The sequence below is a fragment of the Onychostruthus taczanowskii genome, unplaced genomic scaffold (assembly GCF_017590055.1).
Source record: "Onychostruthus taczanowskii isolate IOZ18803 unplaced genomic scaffold, ASM1759005v1 scaffold131, whole genome shotgun sequence".
In the NCBI taxonomy this organism is placed as follows: Eukaryota; Metazoa; Chordata; class Aves; order Passeriformes; family Passeridae; genus Onychostruthus; species Onychostruthus taczanowskii.
The window spans coordinates 173,889-191,072 of NW_024498474.1; positions in this window are offsets into that span (position 1 = coordinate 173,889).

Consider the following 17,184-nt stretch of genomic DNA (forward strand, 5'->3'; position numbering starts at 1 on the left):
CCTCCTGTTTCTGCAGTACCTATTTATTTAGGGCTCACAGAGCTGGACCACCCAGTTAATTGAATGCCACAGAGGCAATGCTAACCTTGTGTGACAGTCTGTTAGTCAAGCACAGGTATCCACACTCGTGGGAGGATGCTTTAAACACAAAGAATTAAGCAGATTTTTAATACCAACATACACAATTAGTACAGAGTGTGACATGTTCTGTTGGTTCCAAGCAGATCTTTGGGAACATAATGAAAAAACTGGGTGAGTTGGAGGCTTAGAGTAAACGCCTTCACTGAGCCAAAGAAATCAGCTGGCCAGATGCTGGAAAACTGTCCTCTCTCTCCTATCCCATTTCTGAGGCTGCTCCACAGCCCCTCCCAGGACAAGTCTCAGCACCCTTGGCTGGGCAAGCTTTCCCCTGAACCCTTCCCACCACAAAGCATGATTTATTTTGATCAGATGTGCCAAGGGAAAGAGAGGGCAGCTGCCCAGAACCTGTGTGCAAGCAGGAAAACCTGAGCTCTCCCCAGACACAGGTTCCTATTCATCTTCCTGCCCAAGGGGGAAAGGAGAGAGCCTGAAAGGCTGCAGAAGAGCCAAATGTCTGAAGAAAACAAACAGCCTGTTCCCTCTCCAGAACCAAAATAAAGGAATGCACAGTTATCAGTGCTCCTTTGAGCACAGTTTCAATGCATATGCTCCAGTCAGATTAGGCTCTTTCTTAGCACAAATTAGTGCTGCTTCACTTGGTACCACCAAACACAGATGAGATTTGTTCCCTGTCAGGGTGGATTTGCCAGTGTAGTGCAAACACAGATCTCAGAAAGCCATGTCCTTCTCATGGGACACACTGGAAAACACAGGGGAGGAAAAGTGGGCCTGAGAAAGGTTCTTCTAAAACAAACCTGGATCTAAAGCAACTGCCTGGATCAGAGTTCTCAGCTGTAGACACACAGGTTGGAAACAATCAGTGGTGAACAGAGACTTGAGGGGAGGCATAGAAAACCTTGCTCTGCAAGAAGCAGAAACTTACAGGGTTTCAGCTTTGATCAACACCAAAAGAAGATAAAGCCATGAAAGACCAGATCATTCACCCCAGCCCCAGCTATACATCCCCATCCATAAGACATGCAGCCATTTGGATCCAAGTTCTCAGCTGTAGACACACACGTTGGAAAAAAAACAGTGGTGAACAGAGACTTGAGGGGAGACATAGAAAACCCTGCTGTACAAGATGCAGAAACTTACAGGGTTTCAGCTTAGATAAACACCAAAAGAAGATAAAGCCATGAAAGACCAGATCATTCACCCCAGCCCCAGCTATGCATCCCCATCCATAAGACATGCAGCCATCTCCCTTTTCACATGTACATTCCATCCTGAATCAGCACTAGTCTGTAAGGCTTCCATCTAAAAGCTGCATGTCCTTTTAAGAGGAATTGCAAGGAAGAGAATTTCCAACTCAAAAAGATTCTGGGGTACCATTTGCTCTGTAAAGGTTACATTTTTACAAATACTAAGTTCTAAGTGGGTACCATACTGATGTGGAATTGTCCTTGTGAGAGCTGCTGTAGTTCCAGCTGTCCTTCCAGGAGAGCTGATTGCAGAGATGATGCTGGACACAGGCCTGAGGTGAGGGAAACCCCAGCAGGATGCCATTAGCTCCCTCCTCTGCCACAGGACTTCCATGTCTAAATTCCCATTTAAAGCTGCATTTTTACTCCAGGTTGGGCAGTGGACAATCAGTGCCCAGGCATTTGGAAAGGATCTCAATTTGACAGCAGGACCTAAGTGGATATCAGCTTTCAGAATGGGAATGCTCTCTGGAGAGCCAGTTCCACTCTCAGCACTCCAGCAGGAGACTCAAGAAAAGAAGATGATCTTTCAACCGAGCCTAGCAGGAAGCTTCCAGCACTGTCTCTTGGACTTCTTGCCTGGCCCTCCCAATCTCTTGCCACCTGTATGGGTGACATGACTCTGGGGATTACTGGAACCTGTTGGTGGCAGTCAGGAGTGTTACCAATTGTGCACCTGAAGAACAGAAAACTGCAGCAAACGTGATTTCCTTTTCCAGGGAAATCATGGGTTTGGGGGCATGTTGTCTTTTTCAGGCCCTACTTTTAAAACTACCAGAGCCTGAAGCAGAACTTCTCACATATTGCCCCTTCAAGGTCACCACCAGCAGTGCTCCAGGCATCACCAATGTTCATCACTTGGTACTTTGATTTTCTGATTAGGGAAGCATTGACAGGGCAATGAGGCAGCTAAAGACCAGGAAAATCATTAATCAGGGATCCCAAGTATTGTCAGATCTGGCTCCTGCTTTACATCATTACACTCATGCCCTGCTCCCTTCCCCATCTCCTGCCTCTGAAAAAGGCATTTCCCACCACTGCTGGAACCACACACCCCGTGCAGCTCAGCAGGGCTTCTCTCTTTTGAGGCAACACATCTGAGCCACAGTAAATTACACACCTCATTTACCATTTATTTACTGAAGTGACTCAGTCCAGTCCTTCCACATTTTAATTTCCATCAGTGGTGCAGTGTCTGGCTGTTCTTCATGTCAGTTTTTCTGGTCAGTCACAGAACTCAGTGCTGAGCCCTGATCCAGTGTTCCTGTGTGATTCCCCCCATCCTGACCCATCCCCAGACCCGGATTGTCACCCCTGAGCTCCTGATCCAGTGTTCCTGTGTGATTCCCCCCATCCTGACCCATCCCCAGACCCGGATTGTCACCCAGTCACCACGTGCTCACAAAAGGATGTGACTACTGCCAGGAGGCAAGGGGGGATGGGGGTGGAAACAGCCCCACTCTAAAAGGCTCAGAGTACAAACTTCTTTCCTGGGTGACCTCAAGTGACCCAGAACCAGAGTTGGTCTGTTTGAAACAGGCTGTGCTCTCACTGACTGAGGGCATCAGGAACCTTTCCTGGGTGACCTCAAGTGACCCAAGTGAGCCAGAACCAGAGTTGGTCTGTTTGAAACAGGCTGTGCTCTCACTGACTGAGGGCATCAGGAATTCCTTTCTCACCTGGCTCAGCTTTAAGGACTTAGGTGTTACATCAACCCTTTTTTTGTGTCTGCTTTATTCTTAGATGCAGAACATTAATAGCTCATTAACAAGCTGTAAACATCCACCGTGCCAAAATATGAGTAATTTATATATGGATAGAGCATCAAGTGGGCTGTAGCCAGATTTTGGGGAGGTGTGGGAAGGTGGGTGAGAGCTTTTCCCAACCTGCAAAGAACAGATGAGTGTGTGCTGGATGTGAAGTCCAACTGCAAATCTTAGTGAGGTTTATTATCAGCAAAAGGACTGGGTTTAGTTTTTGACAAATCATGGTGGGGAGAAAAAGCAAGAGAACTACAGGGATACAGCCTGAGATTCAGACACTGTATTTTATTCAAGAGAATAAATGTCTGGATGTGAAAGCCAAACTCAGAATTCTTCCAGGGCAAGCACTCCAATCTTTCATGGTCAGCCAGAGACACATGTGCTAGAGCCCAAAACCAGGACAACTTCTCCTGGCTTCCTCAGCCACCTTTCCACCCAAAAAATACCTTAAAAACCTGGGCCTGTCTCTGATGCACCACAGAAACACATTCCAGCTGCCTGAAAGGATTCAGACTCGCGTGACATGGAAGGGACAGAGTGGGGAGTAGAGCAGCACTGGTTAGAGACAAACAGAGCCCCCCTACAGTTACACCCCATTTGTAAGAGGCTGTTGAGGCAATGGCAGACATGAGCCAAGGGGAAGATGACTCCTATTTCATTTTTGCTTTTGAAAAGCAGCTTACAACTCTCCCCTGTGTCATTTCCTAGCTGCTCAGTGTCATCCTTTCCCTTTTAAAATAAGAAGGTAAACACAAAGACAAAAAGCCTGCCTGTTAAGGTTTACTTGCCATGGCTGAGGATGCCTCCAGAAGTGAAGTAAGACCTCAGTAAATGCAGCAACAATAGCAAGAACTCTGCTACTGCTCACATCCTTCTCTGGTTCCTGGGAGAAAAGAGCTGCCTGAACATCTTAAGCCTCTAACCCTGATGTGCTGGGAGAGACTGGAAGGGAACAATCCCTGCTGGCTGTGTACAAATGCTCACAAGTTCAGCAGTGTTCAAAGCCTGCAATTCCCTGCCCTTCTTCTCTTGAACACTCAAAACAAAAAGGCAATTGTGAAATGCCTCAGGTTTGCAGAGCACCCTGTCAGCTGGCAGCACGGGCCTGATTTGACTGGGCTAACAACTGAGGAGCGAGGTGCTGCTTCCCAGAGAACAGCTCATCTCCACAAGGAACACTCCAGCCTCAATGAAATCCCCAAAAATAAAAAAGGGAAACCTGTTCTTCACGTGTCAGGGAGCCCTTGCTGTGGAAAAGAAGACAGAGAAACAAGAGATGGCATCAGAGAGCAGCCAGCCTGGTGATGTCAGTGACTCCTGGAGATCTGGCAGAGGGATCTCAGCTGCTTCTTTCTCCTGAACCACACCAGGGCATCCTGGCAGGACCTGGACCAGCAGCACCTTCTCACCTCCCTTGCACTTCATGGTACAGTGCTGGCAGAAGGTTCAAAATGTATCAGCTTCACCACTGCAACTTCTGCCTGCTTTTGCAAACCACTACTGCAGCATCTTCCTCTGAAGCTTCAGATATATAAACCCTCTTGATTTCCTTTTTAATTTATGGATTAAAATTCCTTAGGAGAAGTGAGGACAGATGTGTGGAAAGACCATTTTGTATTGTCTTTGCTAGCAAACTCTTCTACAACTGCCTATTCTGGTTAAACCAAAAACTCTCCATTGGCTTGGATTTTTTTTTTTAATTTTAAAGGATGCTTATTCTTAAGTAAAAATCAATTATTCATGTATGTACCCTTAGAAGAACAGCACTAAGTCAATTCACATTACTTAACCCCATCATGTGCAGTTTGAACACTTCAATATTCATGCTGGCTATTAAAATCTCACAGTATTCCTACCACTCCACACTGGCACAGCAGTCAAGATGCTTTAACACACTGTTTTATCTGGGAATCTTGTGGCTTCAGAATCACAGTGAAAATTACATTCCCAGTAAAATGTGCAAAAAGACACATTGATGTTTTAGTTTTATTGAGGCCTATTTCCCACAGAGCTGAATATTCCATTTTTCCACAGGGATAATGTTTCACAGCTATCAAGAAAAACATTTATCATGAGCACTGTGGTGAATGAGCTGTCACAATATCCTTGCTTGTTCCCCTGCTCACACCTCAGCCTTTTCCTGTACTTCTTAGTCACAACATGATTTGCAGAGGATGCAAATTTCAGGATGCTCCACAGCATACACCAATTTTCACAAGTCCCAGCTTCTTCCTGACTTTTTCCTGCTGTGGCTGCTCCCTCAGCATTCTCAGGGACAGGGAGAGGCTGTTCTGACTGAGCTGCATCCCACACACACACTATTCTCAAGTCCTGTTAACAGCAAGCAGGGAACCAACACAAACACTAATTGAATTTCAGCTGAAAACCCTGCATAAATGGTATTTAGCCCCAAAAGGTTATTCCTCTCCCCTGCAATAAAGCTAACAGGGTTGATGACTGATTTTTCCTTATTTGCTCCTCAGCAGCTGGGAACTCCTTGTTTCTTTCTGCACACATCTCAACCGTGCAGGACACCTCCATCTCTATTTGGGTCACTTGTGCACAGCTGGCAGCCTTTCCAGCTTTTCCAGGAGGCACAAGAGTTCAGTCCTTTCCTGCCTAACAGCATTTGCACATTTAAACTACACACAGCAGGAGGTAGAGGGAAAAAAACAACCACCAACAAGGACAGGAGGGAAGCAAAGTTGACAGCTGTGGCTCAGACTCCTCCTGCCACTGCTGTGGCCAAGAGGAGCAGCCAGTTCCTGGCACTGAGCAGGGCAGGGGGCACAGGAGGCTCGGGGCACCGCGCTGGGCACAGCAGTGCTGGGGCTGGAGGGCAGCAGGGCATGTCCCACGGCAGCTCCTGCAGCTCCTGCCCCTCAGCCCCTCCCTGGGCTCTCCCCTCCTGCTCCTGGCTCTGGGCAGCCTCCAGCGCTGCCCCTCTGCTCTCGGGATCAGCTCCTGGCACAGAGCCCAGGGCAGCCCCTGCGCTCAGGCAGCAGAGAGGCAGATGTGCTCGGTGCCAGCAGTTAGGGCAGGAGGGCAGCTCCAGCCATCTCCCTCAACAGCCAGCAAAACACATTTCATAGAGGTAAAAGAGCTCAGAGATTCAGCAGAACTCAAAAGCAAGTCCATAGGACAGGTAAGGAAGCTGCCAGGAGACATGAAATAAATTTAGATAATTCCCTTTCACCTACCAAGGGGAAGAAAACTATAAAAAGGAAATACTGCAGAGCTATAAAAGGCATTGTTAGGTTATATAATGGGTGACCATCAGCCACTTTCACATCTTACCCTCCACAAAGCACACAATCTGTTTTCACAGTTGCTGGCCCTTGACAACACCACACCTGTGCATCCATTGCAATGTGTGCAGCCCCATCTCCCTCCTGCTGCACCCAGAGCTATTTGCTCACTCAGATCCAGAGCCCAAACACCTTCACCTTTCAGGTGGTCTGCTCAGCATAAGTTATTGAAAATATCCTATCTGCTTCTGGTCTGTACTCTTCAGCTGCTCACTGCTAAACCACATGGAGGGCCCCAAACCAAAGCTGGTCTCCAGCCTTGCTTTCCCAAACCAAGATTCTGTCTGCACCCACAGATTTCCCCTGTCACAGGTTCAAAAGGCCACACCTGCAGCAACACCACTGCTGCACCAGCACACAACAATCCTCTCTCAGTAACTGCAGCTTCCCATAAACCACCCACATGGAAATCACACCTGGGCATCCAGAATTCCTCTGCCCAAAGGCCGTGTGCTCCACGGGCTGCGTTCTCAATCACAGGAGGTGAAACTGCCCACCCTGCTCGCCAGCCTCGCTCAATTCCTGCACAGGCACAAAGAGGGCTTTTCCCTAATCTTACTGTGAAGTGTGGGGTCATAAAAACTGTGATGGCCTTGCTGTGAAAATGCACCCTGGGCCTGAGGCACTGATCCACTCTGAGTGTGGGATCAGGCTTCCCCTCTGCAATTGCTCCTTTGCTCTGGAACTCTGCTCCCAGAGCAGGGCCCACCATCATTGTTCATTGCTCCTGTTCAGGATTCCTTCCCTGCTGTCACTGGAATCACTCCTGCTGCCATCATGGCAGCAGAGAGACAATGTCCATTACCTTCCTTTAGAGGGAAACATCACTCCTGGGAGGCTGGAAACCACTGACAGGGGAGCCCAGCAAACAGCTCTGGTTCAGAAAAGAGAGGCAGTAACACCAGTTCTGTATATATAGGTGCCAGCAGCTGAGGCTTATTTGGGTAGAAAGTTGAGGGAGAAGCAGGCAAGGAATACAGAAAAGTCTTTTTGATACCCAAACTACAGGACAACAAAGTGACTTCTAAACTTTCCTGACTGCTGTAGGTAAAACAGCACAGATTAGAGCTCCTCTCCAGAGGAAGGGAATTAAAAACCCTGTGCCAAAAAACCACAAATGAATATTCAGAGATGGCCTTGATGGAACTGTGAGGATGATAGAGAACAAGGTACAAAACAAAATTAACATAAAGGAGTAACAAACAACATCTCCCAGTGAAGTCAGAGTCCAGAAGATTTGTTTCCAGGGAACAAACACCTCCTGGAAACAGCTCAGGGAAAAGAAAAGAATCAGTTCCAGAAAGGACAGATCAGGCAGCAGTGCAGCATTAGGCAGCCTCCAAGAGTTTGATCCTTACAGAGAGAGGCAAAGGAGCAGCAAGATATTTTCTACAGGAACAGTCTAACAGATGTCATAAGCACAGGGATTGTCATCCTGCACTAGCTGGAGATAACTGATATCAGAAGCATCCCTGAGAAGCCATGCACTCAAATATTACAGGGAAAGCCAACCACACCTGTGCTTAAATGGAGGTGCTTTAAAAGCAGTTTGCAGAACCAAAATTAATATTCAGAGCCCAAAATTAATAGTCAAAATGCTGCATGAGTTTGAAATGCTGAGGGTTGTGCACAGGCTCATAATGCCATATCAGAGCCATGGATGGGCAGATTTTCCCCACACATACTCTTGTCAACATCCCAGCTCCACAAAGACATCATCTGGTTTGGAAGGATTCAAACAAGACACCACCCCAACAGCACTTTGGAGCTGATGACTCCCACAGAGGATTGGTAAAGGCCACACAGAGTGAGAATAATGGTGCTGCTCAGGTGGATTTGAACCACCCAAAGAGAAGGAGAAGACCAAGTGCCAGGGGAAACAAGGGCTGTATGCCACAGCAATGAACTGGCAGCAGGCTCAAGAAAAACCTAGGCACAATGTCAGGAAAAACTGCCTAGAAGAGTTTCACAGAGGAAAATGTGAAAGTTTTGCCCCTTTAACATGGCTGAAGACAGCACATCCAGCTGGAAGAATGCCAGTGGCACAGATGGACACAGAGCACGTGACTTGATGGAGCCCTGACCATGCAGAGTCCTCGGGCAGCACAAAAACCAGCACAGCAGAGAAATGGGAATTGCCCAGCCTGGACTTCCTTGTCTTGGTCAAGTTTGAGGTGCTCCTTAGCAGAATATTGGGGAGAGAAGAGTAAAGCTCAGCTCTGCAATGACAGAGCTCCTGCAGCTTTAGATAAAATTAAACATCAATATAGAATTTGTCCTTATAAACTTTTCAATGAAGTCTCAAATTTGGGATTAAGACATCCTAAGCTCCTGCCCAATTTTCTGCTAAAGATCTTTTCAAGTTCAGGCATGTCAAAATGGAGCTATCTGCCTCCATCACAAACTAATTTGAGCCAGCATTTTCAGCTCTGTCTAGCACAGAGATGAGATAGGCCAGGCCATTTCTTATAGCAGGTCCCAAGCTGGAGTGGTCCAATTGCTCCTGGGGAGATTTATGGAAAGCCATTTCTGATTGGTATTACTGCTTGACACTGATTAGCACTCCTGCAAAGACCAGTCTTAGTTACACCACATGGTCACAGAATATCACTTACAGGCAGGGAATGTGGGGGTTACACATTTCCTCTCTCATTTAAAGATGAAGTGAAGCCACCATTCACCACCAGCATCCTGAAAGGCTGAAAGGAACATTTGGTGGAACTTCACAGCTTCCCCCAAAGAGCTGCATTTCACTTTTCTCTTCTGTCAGTCTCACCCATCTTCACAGGCACGTGAGGCTGTCAGAGGAGTTAAATGCCCCAGCTGTAACTTCACCCTGATTATAACTATTATTATAACTATGATAACCCCCCTGTGGGCTCAGGCAGGCTGCACATCTGCCAGGCAGGGAACTGAACACATGGTGCAGGGAACAATCCTGGCTGCAGGCACGGAGTGGCCCAGCTGGCCAGCCCCAGCCTTCCCTCCCTCTGCACTAATGCCACTGGAGCTGTAATGCCATTCCTGCAGTGCCCCTTGGCTGCTGGCTCCCTGAGCACAGCCAGCGTGCTCCAGGTGACACCTGCAGGGCTGGGAGGTGCCACAAGAGCAACTGAACATGAACCGTGGAGCTTTGCATCTCAGCCAAGTTAAAGAAACTACCTAAAGTCAAAATGGTCCTGAGCAGCCCCCAGGAGCATCACTAGTTATCTAAAGGCTTAATTAGCAAAAACCCCTAAGTGTTTAAGTGCATTAAGCAGCTCTGAGATACCAGCAACAACTCTTCTGAGAAGTTCTGGATTTTTAATATGTGCATCACTTATATCCTTTGTGGAAAAAAACATGTTCTTTAAAATAAACTGAATGAACATTTGCAAATAAATTATTTACTTGTTGTTCTGGACAGGAAAACAAGCAAACTAAATGTGGTTCAGTAACAAGTCATTCACATCCTGCTTCTAAAGGCAAAGCAGCACCTCTGTATGTACAGAGGAAAGGGTGAACTCTGCTCTTCCTTGGAATAGAACAAAAACTCACTGCCTCATCCATGAACTCTCACAATGTGGATCTAAACCTTTCTTCTAGGCATTTCATTTGCCAAAATGCTCTTCCAAGCACTAACAAAATGAATACAATCTATTTACATGAGGGGAGGTAAATGTGACTTTGCAAGATAAAATGAATTGCAAATTCTTGATTCATTCATCCTCTCAGAGAAAACCATAAGCCCGTACCTTACACACTGAGCTTGCACATCCGTGGGAGTTTAAAAAGTGCAATGTTGGCAAAAAGCTCTAATCAGGACTTGCTCTGCATTGATTTTCTTTCTGTAAGGTCAGATGCCACGTTTTGTGAGCTCAATTCTAATCATGCCATGCAGACACACACTGCTCCAGGCCTCCAAGAGAACTGCAGTGCAAGAGCACCACGAGCACAGCCGTGATCCTTGCTGCCTTCCACACAGCAGGTTGTTATTCCAAAGAGAAGATCTTTACTCAAACACCCCCACATTATCCACAGTCACACATGTGCCCATTTCTAATAACTTGCTCTCAATCACATCATTTCCTTTTCCAACTGCAGGTGCTTCAGGAGCACTTTGCACTTCCTTAGCAGGAGATGTTTATTCCTTTCCCTTCACTTCAGAGCCAGAACCCACCCCCACGTTTCTGCATCTTACACACAAGAGAAGCACACAGATGGTCAGGTTCCACTGCAAGAAAAACTGCAGGAGGAAGTCCCTCTCTGTGAAGGCTGTTCCACTTGGAACAGCCCAGGTTCAGCTCGGGCTCACAGTCCGTGCTTCACTGAACTCGTCAGAGAGAGGAAATCCAGGACTCCTCAGGTGGGTTTGGCTTTGATGAAAGCCTTTGCTCTTGCCCTTGCACCCTTCAGCACCACACAGCTGCACCTTGACTGCAGAGTCCTTGCTGGGATTCAGCTGCTCTCATCTGTACAAGCTGGAAAATGCCACATTCCCAGCAGAGCCCTCCCTCATCCTGCCAGCAGAGAAGCAGCAGCCTCTGATGGGCTCCCAGGCTGCTCATGGCAGTGAATTCATGTCTGTCCCTCAGGGCAGCAGTGCCTGAGCCCCAGAGAGTGGGAGCCAAGCTCCCGGTGCTCTGGGATGGCAGCGAGTGCCAGAACCTTCCAGAGGAGCTCCCAGCCACCCCCACCCTGCTCCTGGGGCCAGAGGCTGCTCCAGCAGCACCCCAAATCCTGCCTGCCAGGTCCTGTGCTGGAAAAGGCTCTCTCATCCCCAGGACTGCAAATTCAGGGGTAGGAAGGGAAGTTTTAGGAGCAAGCTTGCTTTATAAAAGATGTGGGTTTGCAGCTATATTGAAATACTGCAGCCTGAGCCAGAATTTCCAAATCCTCTTCTTCATAATTATCTCCATCATTTGTCACTGTAATGCACGGCGTGTTCACAGACACAGAGTAAAACCCTACAGATTGCCTGCAGCTGATCTGAATATTAGATCTATTCACCCTCACAGCACAGAATAATTTCCTTCTAAAATTCCACTGTAGATCCTGACTGGAATTCCACTGGAATATCAAGAGATCAAAATCATTTGATGTGCCTGTGAAAAGACAAGAGCCTTTGTGTTAAGGTCTCGCCCCTGGACTCCTAAAAGGTTCTAAAGGCCCAATAAATTTTTTTTAAAAATTAATTTCCAGAGTGTAGAAAGAACTGTTTCCCTCCTCCTCCCAGGTCATGGGAGAAAGCCCAGGTGACACCAACAGATTCTAGCACTGACTGCTGAACTCATTCCTCCTGTATCCCCCTTCCTCAGGGATGGGAAACACCAACACACGTCCATCAGGGAGGTTCAAAAAACTGAATCATGGCTGCTAAGTGCCTTTCAACATGCAAAAAATGTCTGCATCTGCTTAATACTTTCCACCAACAAATACCACCATTTCTGAAGTAAAATTTGACAGACAATTAATTTTGTGACTTGCCTGGCTGTGGCAGCCAGGTACTCAGCACGCCTGCTTCCTCCTCTGTCAGAGAAATGATACTTGGATCTGATAAAATTCAGCCCACAGGAATAAAAACCTGACCTGCAATAAATTTAGATCACTTCTTCATTATTATTCCCAGTTGATTACACACTTGGGATGAGTCAGTGAAGCTCTTTGCAAACAGCTTCCAGACTGCAAGCATATGGGATGTCTTGGAGGAAGCGGTGCCAGGTCCAGCCATATGTTGTGCTGCAGCAGCAAACTCATCCTGTGCTCAGAGAATCCGTGTGCAGCACTGGGAGATGATGGGGTTTGCATTCCAGCAGCAGAGCTGGAACACTCCTGGGTCTGCCTTTGTGAGTGGTGCTTCAGCAGCCCAGAGCAGCTCCATCCCTCGGCACTGGCTCCGCAGGGCGCTCGTGCCCCACACGCCCTCTGTGCTTTTCAGGAGGCTCTCCCAGACTGAGGAGATTTTGGAGCACAAGCCCGCTCCTTTCCTGAGAGCCTTTCCTTCACTGTTCCATCTCCAAACAGCCTGCAGGTGTCTGCGTGCCACAGCCAGCACAGAAACCACTGATCAATGCTCTGCTCCCAGCATTTTGGGCTCGGCAGAGCTGCATTCCCACCCCACACACCTTCATCTGCAGAACTGATGTCACCCTTGTCGCCACACCGTCCCTGACTCCTCAGATGGTTCCATCTCCACAATGCTCTGTCCAGTGGGGCAGTGGAACCTCTGTTTCCTGGCTGGATCAGGGCATCACCAGTGCCAGCAGGGGCTTTGCCCAGGGCTGGGGGAGACGTGCAGCTGAGCAGCAAACAGATCTCCTGTCTCCCTGCAGCGTGAGCTTGGTTACAATCAGACTGTGCCTTCCAGCCAGGCTCTGCTCTATCTCCCCACCCAGGAACAGGTCATTTATTTAAAGGATAACCCACACTCTCAGGCTCTCCTCACTTCCACAGAGCAAAGGCACAGGCTCCTGAAATCTGCTGGCATTCCCAGGCCCTGCCAAGTCATCAACACCCTCATTTCCCCCAGGCCTTGGATGCTCTTTGCCATTCCCTTCTGGGCAGTCCTTGGCTCCCTCACCCCTACTGGCACTGCCCTGCTCTGACCTAGGCCTGGTCCTTTCCAGCTCCTTTCCATGGGGACAGTGACAAAAGGCCTCTGAAGTCTGCACACAGACACTTTGGAGGCCAGAAATCACATTTTCAGTGCCTCAGATCAGCAACAAGAGAACGAGGTGTGAGTTTCTACTTCTATTTACTTCTGGATGACTTTTCCTTTAAAACCTGAGTGAGTGATGCCTCCAGGTAACAATGAAGGAATTGTTTTCTCTTGACATGCACAGCCATTCAAAATACCAATTGAACTGTAAACACCTTCCTAACAGGAACATTAGGCATGAAATAATAATTCCTCTTGATTACTCATTAAATTTGCAGGCTAGGAACCTGCATCTCAAAGCTCAGTTATTTCTATTCTCAAACCCCCATGGATCTGAGACAACTGCCTTCTTCCAGACACTGCAGGCAATCCTTCACTTCATTGCATTGATGTTTCAGTTATGCTGCAACAGCCAAAATGTGAAAACATCCTAAGGAAAATACTCCACACTACCTGTAAATGAACCATCCCAGCCACAGCCTGCTATTCACAGGGTTCTCTGGGAGCAGCACTAATTGCTATCAGATAATTCAGTAATTTATTGTTCCTTTAGCAACTGCACTGATATGGACCTCAAGACTGAGATAACACATAAGCAGAAGATCTATTTTATGCTGGCTTGCTGACCTGAAGTATTTTAGGAAGGAGAAAAGTCCTAAGTCCTTGCCTTTCAAAGCAAAAGAGCAAAAAAGGAAAAGCACACAGTGGAAATTAAAAAGAATGTCTCTAAACCAGTCAGTTCTGTGTTTAAATTGGACAATATTTCTTCTTTTATTGTTTACTATCCACTGGTGAAAGTTCCCTTAGGAGTTGATCAGCCAGACCTTGTTTGCCCCAAGCAGATTGATGAAATCATGGGGATGTTGTGGAAGGTGGAATTGCTTGTGCAAATACCACCTTCCTGATTGTGCTTATACAAGCATTTCAGCAAATGTTGAGCTGCTGTCTCTCTCCCAACACAGCAATGCAGCACCTGGCAGGTCTGTACTGGTGTGTGTTCACTCACAGCCCTTGGTGCACTGGACAGGACTTGGAGCTGCCCTCAGTAAAGCAGATGTTGCTTTTCCCCATTGCTTTCATTAGCACAAATGTTAATGAAAACAGCCTAACAGTTTCTCTTTAACAACACAAAACCAGTTATGTGGGGAGCAAAGCCACTTACTGCTTTGCATGTTGAAGAAGGACAAACACCAGGCCTAGAGACACAAATCCATAAATTGTTCCTGGGGGGTGCAGAGCTCTGTGATGCTGCTCTGTTTACACCCATATATTCCCATACTAAATACTAAAATATTAAAATCCACAAAGTTTAAATATATGCCTGCTGCATTTTCAATGTGATAGTTAAGATGGAGTCTCTGCTTTCTAAAATTACCTTAAGCTCTTCTACAAACCAGAAATTTTGTAAGTTAATACCCTTATCACCACCATTACAAAATTGCTTAAATTTCAGAGTATGAAAAGCTACCAATTGTAACAAATTGCATATTTCTTTTAATGAACACATCTCATTTAGTGAGCAGAGTATTTTCCATAGAATATGCCTTCCTGGTTCAAATAAGCCATTAAGTTCAATTGCATGGGATTTCCTGCCTGAAGTGCCTCACAATGAGCAGCAGTAACAAAAATGGAGATCAAGGGAATCAAGGGAATTGACTTCCCTGCTATGTTTTCTTTGTGTTTGCTTGCATCACATCACAAGACTTGAAGGTGTGTCCAAAGGAATGACCAGTTTGAGGACAGAAAGGCCAGGATTCATGTCCAGGAAGGGAAGGGCCAAGTCCTGGGTCTGAACTGCTCCATTGCTCCCAGCCTCTGAGGGTTTCCTGAGCACTGCACTCACAGGGATGGGGCAGTCAGGAGTTCATGGCCCCAGTAATTAACAGGAGTTAATGAAGCCTAACAAACCCCGTTTTGTGACATCAGTTATGTCTTTGGATACAACAGTGAGGAGGTTAAAACAGCAGACAGACACACATGGCCAGGTGTGAGCTGCAGTCACAACCAGTGACCTCATACACAGCATAGTTCAGTTTGGAAGGTATTAATGGTTAAACCAATTCACCCTAATTGCAGTCTGGAAATCATTTGCACTTCTGACACTGAGTCACATCTGGTTTTTTGAACAACAACCATTAATCATCGAGACAATGCAAGAGGAGACCCTGTTTCATTAAGAGTCTCATAAACAGAGATGAAATACAAAGATTAATTCAGGAATCATGACACAGGAACAAGATAAATCTTATTTTTCCTATTTGTCACATAATGGGTGACAAAGGACAAAGAAAATCAGAGACATGACATCAGAACATGGACTTGTTCAGCCAGACAAGGTCACTCCCACGCAATCCCAACCACACTGCAAATGCTCCACAAGACAAAAGCCCACAGAGAACTTCTGGCTACGTGTGAGGAAGCCACGCTCCTCTGCAAAGCATCAGGAGCTGCATTTTGGGAAGCAGGAGCCAAAGAACTTCGGAATTACCTCCTAACCACCCTTCTTGTTACTGAGAGGTCCTGAGGAAAAGCAGAGAAACCATTTGCTTCCGTGGCAGAGAATGCCTTTGCATGCTGTTCTGACACACCAAGGCACCCTGTCCTTCTCCCAGGGTGCTCTGAAACCCAAGGGCAGAGCCTGCAGCTCGTCACAGCACTCCCCTGCCACCTGAGAGGGTGACACACAGGGAACAGGAGCCACCAACTCCCTGCACGTGCCCTGTGAGATCATCTTTCACCCAGCACTGGATGTTTCCAGCATCCTAATACTGGAACATTGGATTTCCGCTCCTAATGACAAACTCGGAATCAGTCCCTGAACCACCTGCCCACCACAACATCCATTGATGCTTCCACACTTGAGCCAAGGCCTGACCCATCAGCAAGTCCTTGGCCATAAAGGACTAAGGTGGGATGACAGATACATGCCTTAAAATTATCCTCCATTTCTTTTCTCCCCAAAAAGCTTGCTCTGCACAGGCATTTGCTGAAGTTCATATTTCAAGTCCTATGGGTAAGAACTGGTGTTCTCAGAGATCCCTGCTCCCTGATCCTCTGGCTTGCCACAGGTGTGAATTAGGAAAACTGTAATGCCTGAAAAGCATCACCCTAATACCAGCAGGGAGTCCAATCCTGACTCCAAGTCTGCCCTAATCCTGGGCAGTGTTTTCTGTGAGCATCAATTAATGCAGGTGTCAGGGACAGTTCCTCATGTTCCATCAGCCTCTGAGCCCTCCTGCTGTCTCCCTTAACTCAAAATGTGTGTTGTGCCTTTGGAGGGAGTTCAAGATTGCCAGTCCAACTAAAGCAGGTCCAGAAAGAGCAGCCTGGTGATTCAGACCATGATGGAGAGGGCAAACAAGGCAGGGTGAGGCCCATCTGTTCTCTGGGAAGGAGCTGGAGCTCTGTGTTTGCCCAGCAGAGCCTGGAGTGCCCAGCCCAGCTGGGACAGCCAAGCCTCCATCCCCACATCCACGGGCAGCGATCATCCCCAGGGTATCTGCTGCCTGAAGGTTCCCTTTTCATTGTCCATCACAAAACACACAGCAGGAGAAGATCATTCCTGCCTGTGCAAAGGCTGCAGGCAAAGCAACAAACACCACCCTGCCAAGGCAATGGCAACTTGCTGATGACTTCAGTGGATGCAGATTTCATCTCAGAACATTCTATTTGTGTCTGGAAAGACTAAAAAAACCCAACCCAACAGCAACACAAAACCCCCAAAATAAACCCGCAACAAATATCCCTCAAACTGACTGAGGAACAAAGTGGCTGTTGGAATGGGCAGGATAATTACACTGGTGTTTAGGGATCTCACAGGCAAACTGCTGAAATAAAAAAGGGGGTTCTGCATTATCTACTTCCATGCAAGATACAGAAAAGCTATCAAAAGGCACTGGAAAATCCCAATCAATAATAACATCTGGTATAATTTTATTACTGTCCCTGTGGCTTTGGCTGCAGCTCCAAGAGGACCCTTTCCCCTCTAAGGGGTAACAAAGCCTGTTGGGTTAATTGCATTTTGGCAATCACTCACTGAGTCGGGACCTTCTCCCCTCCTTCACCTCGGAGCTGCCGTGCCTGGGAATGCTGCAGGCACCCCAGCCACACATCCCTGGCATCCCCTGCCC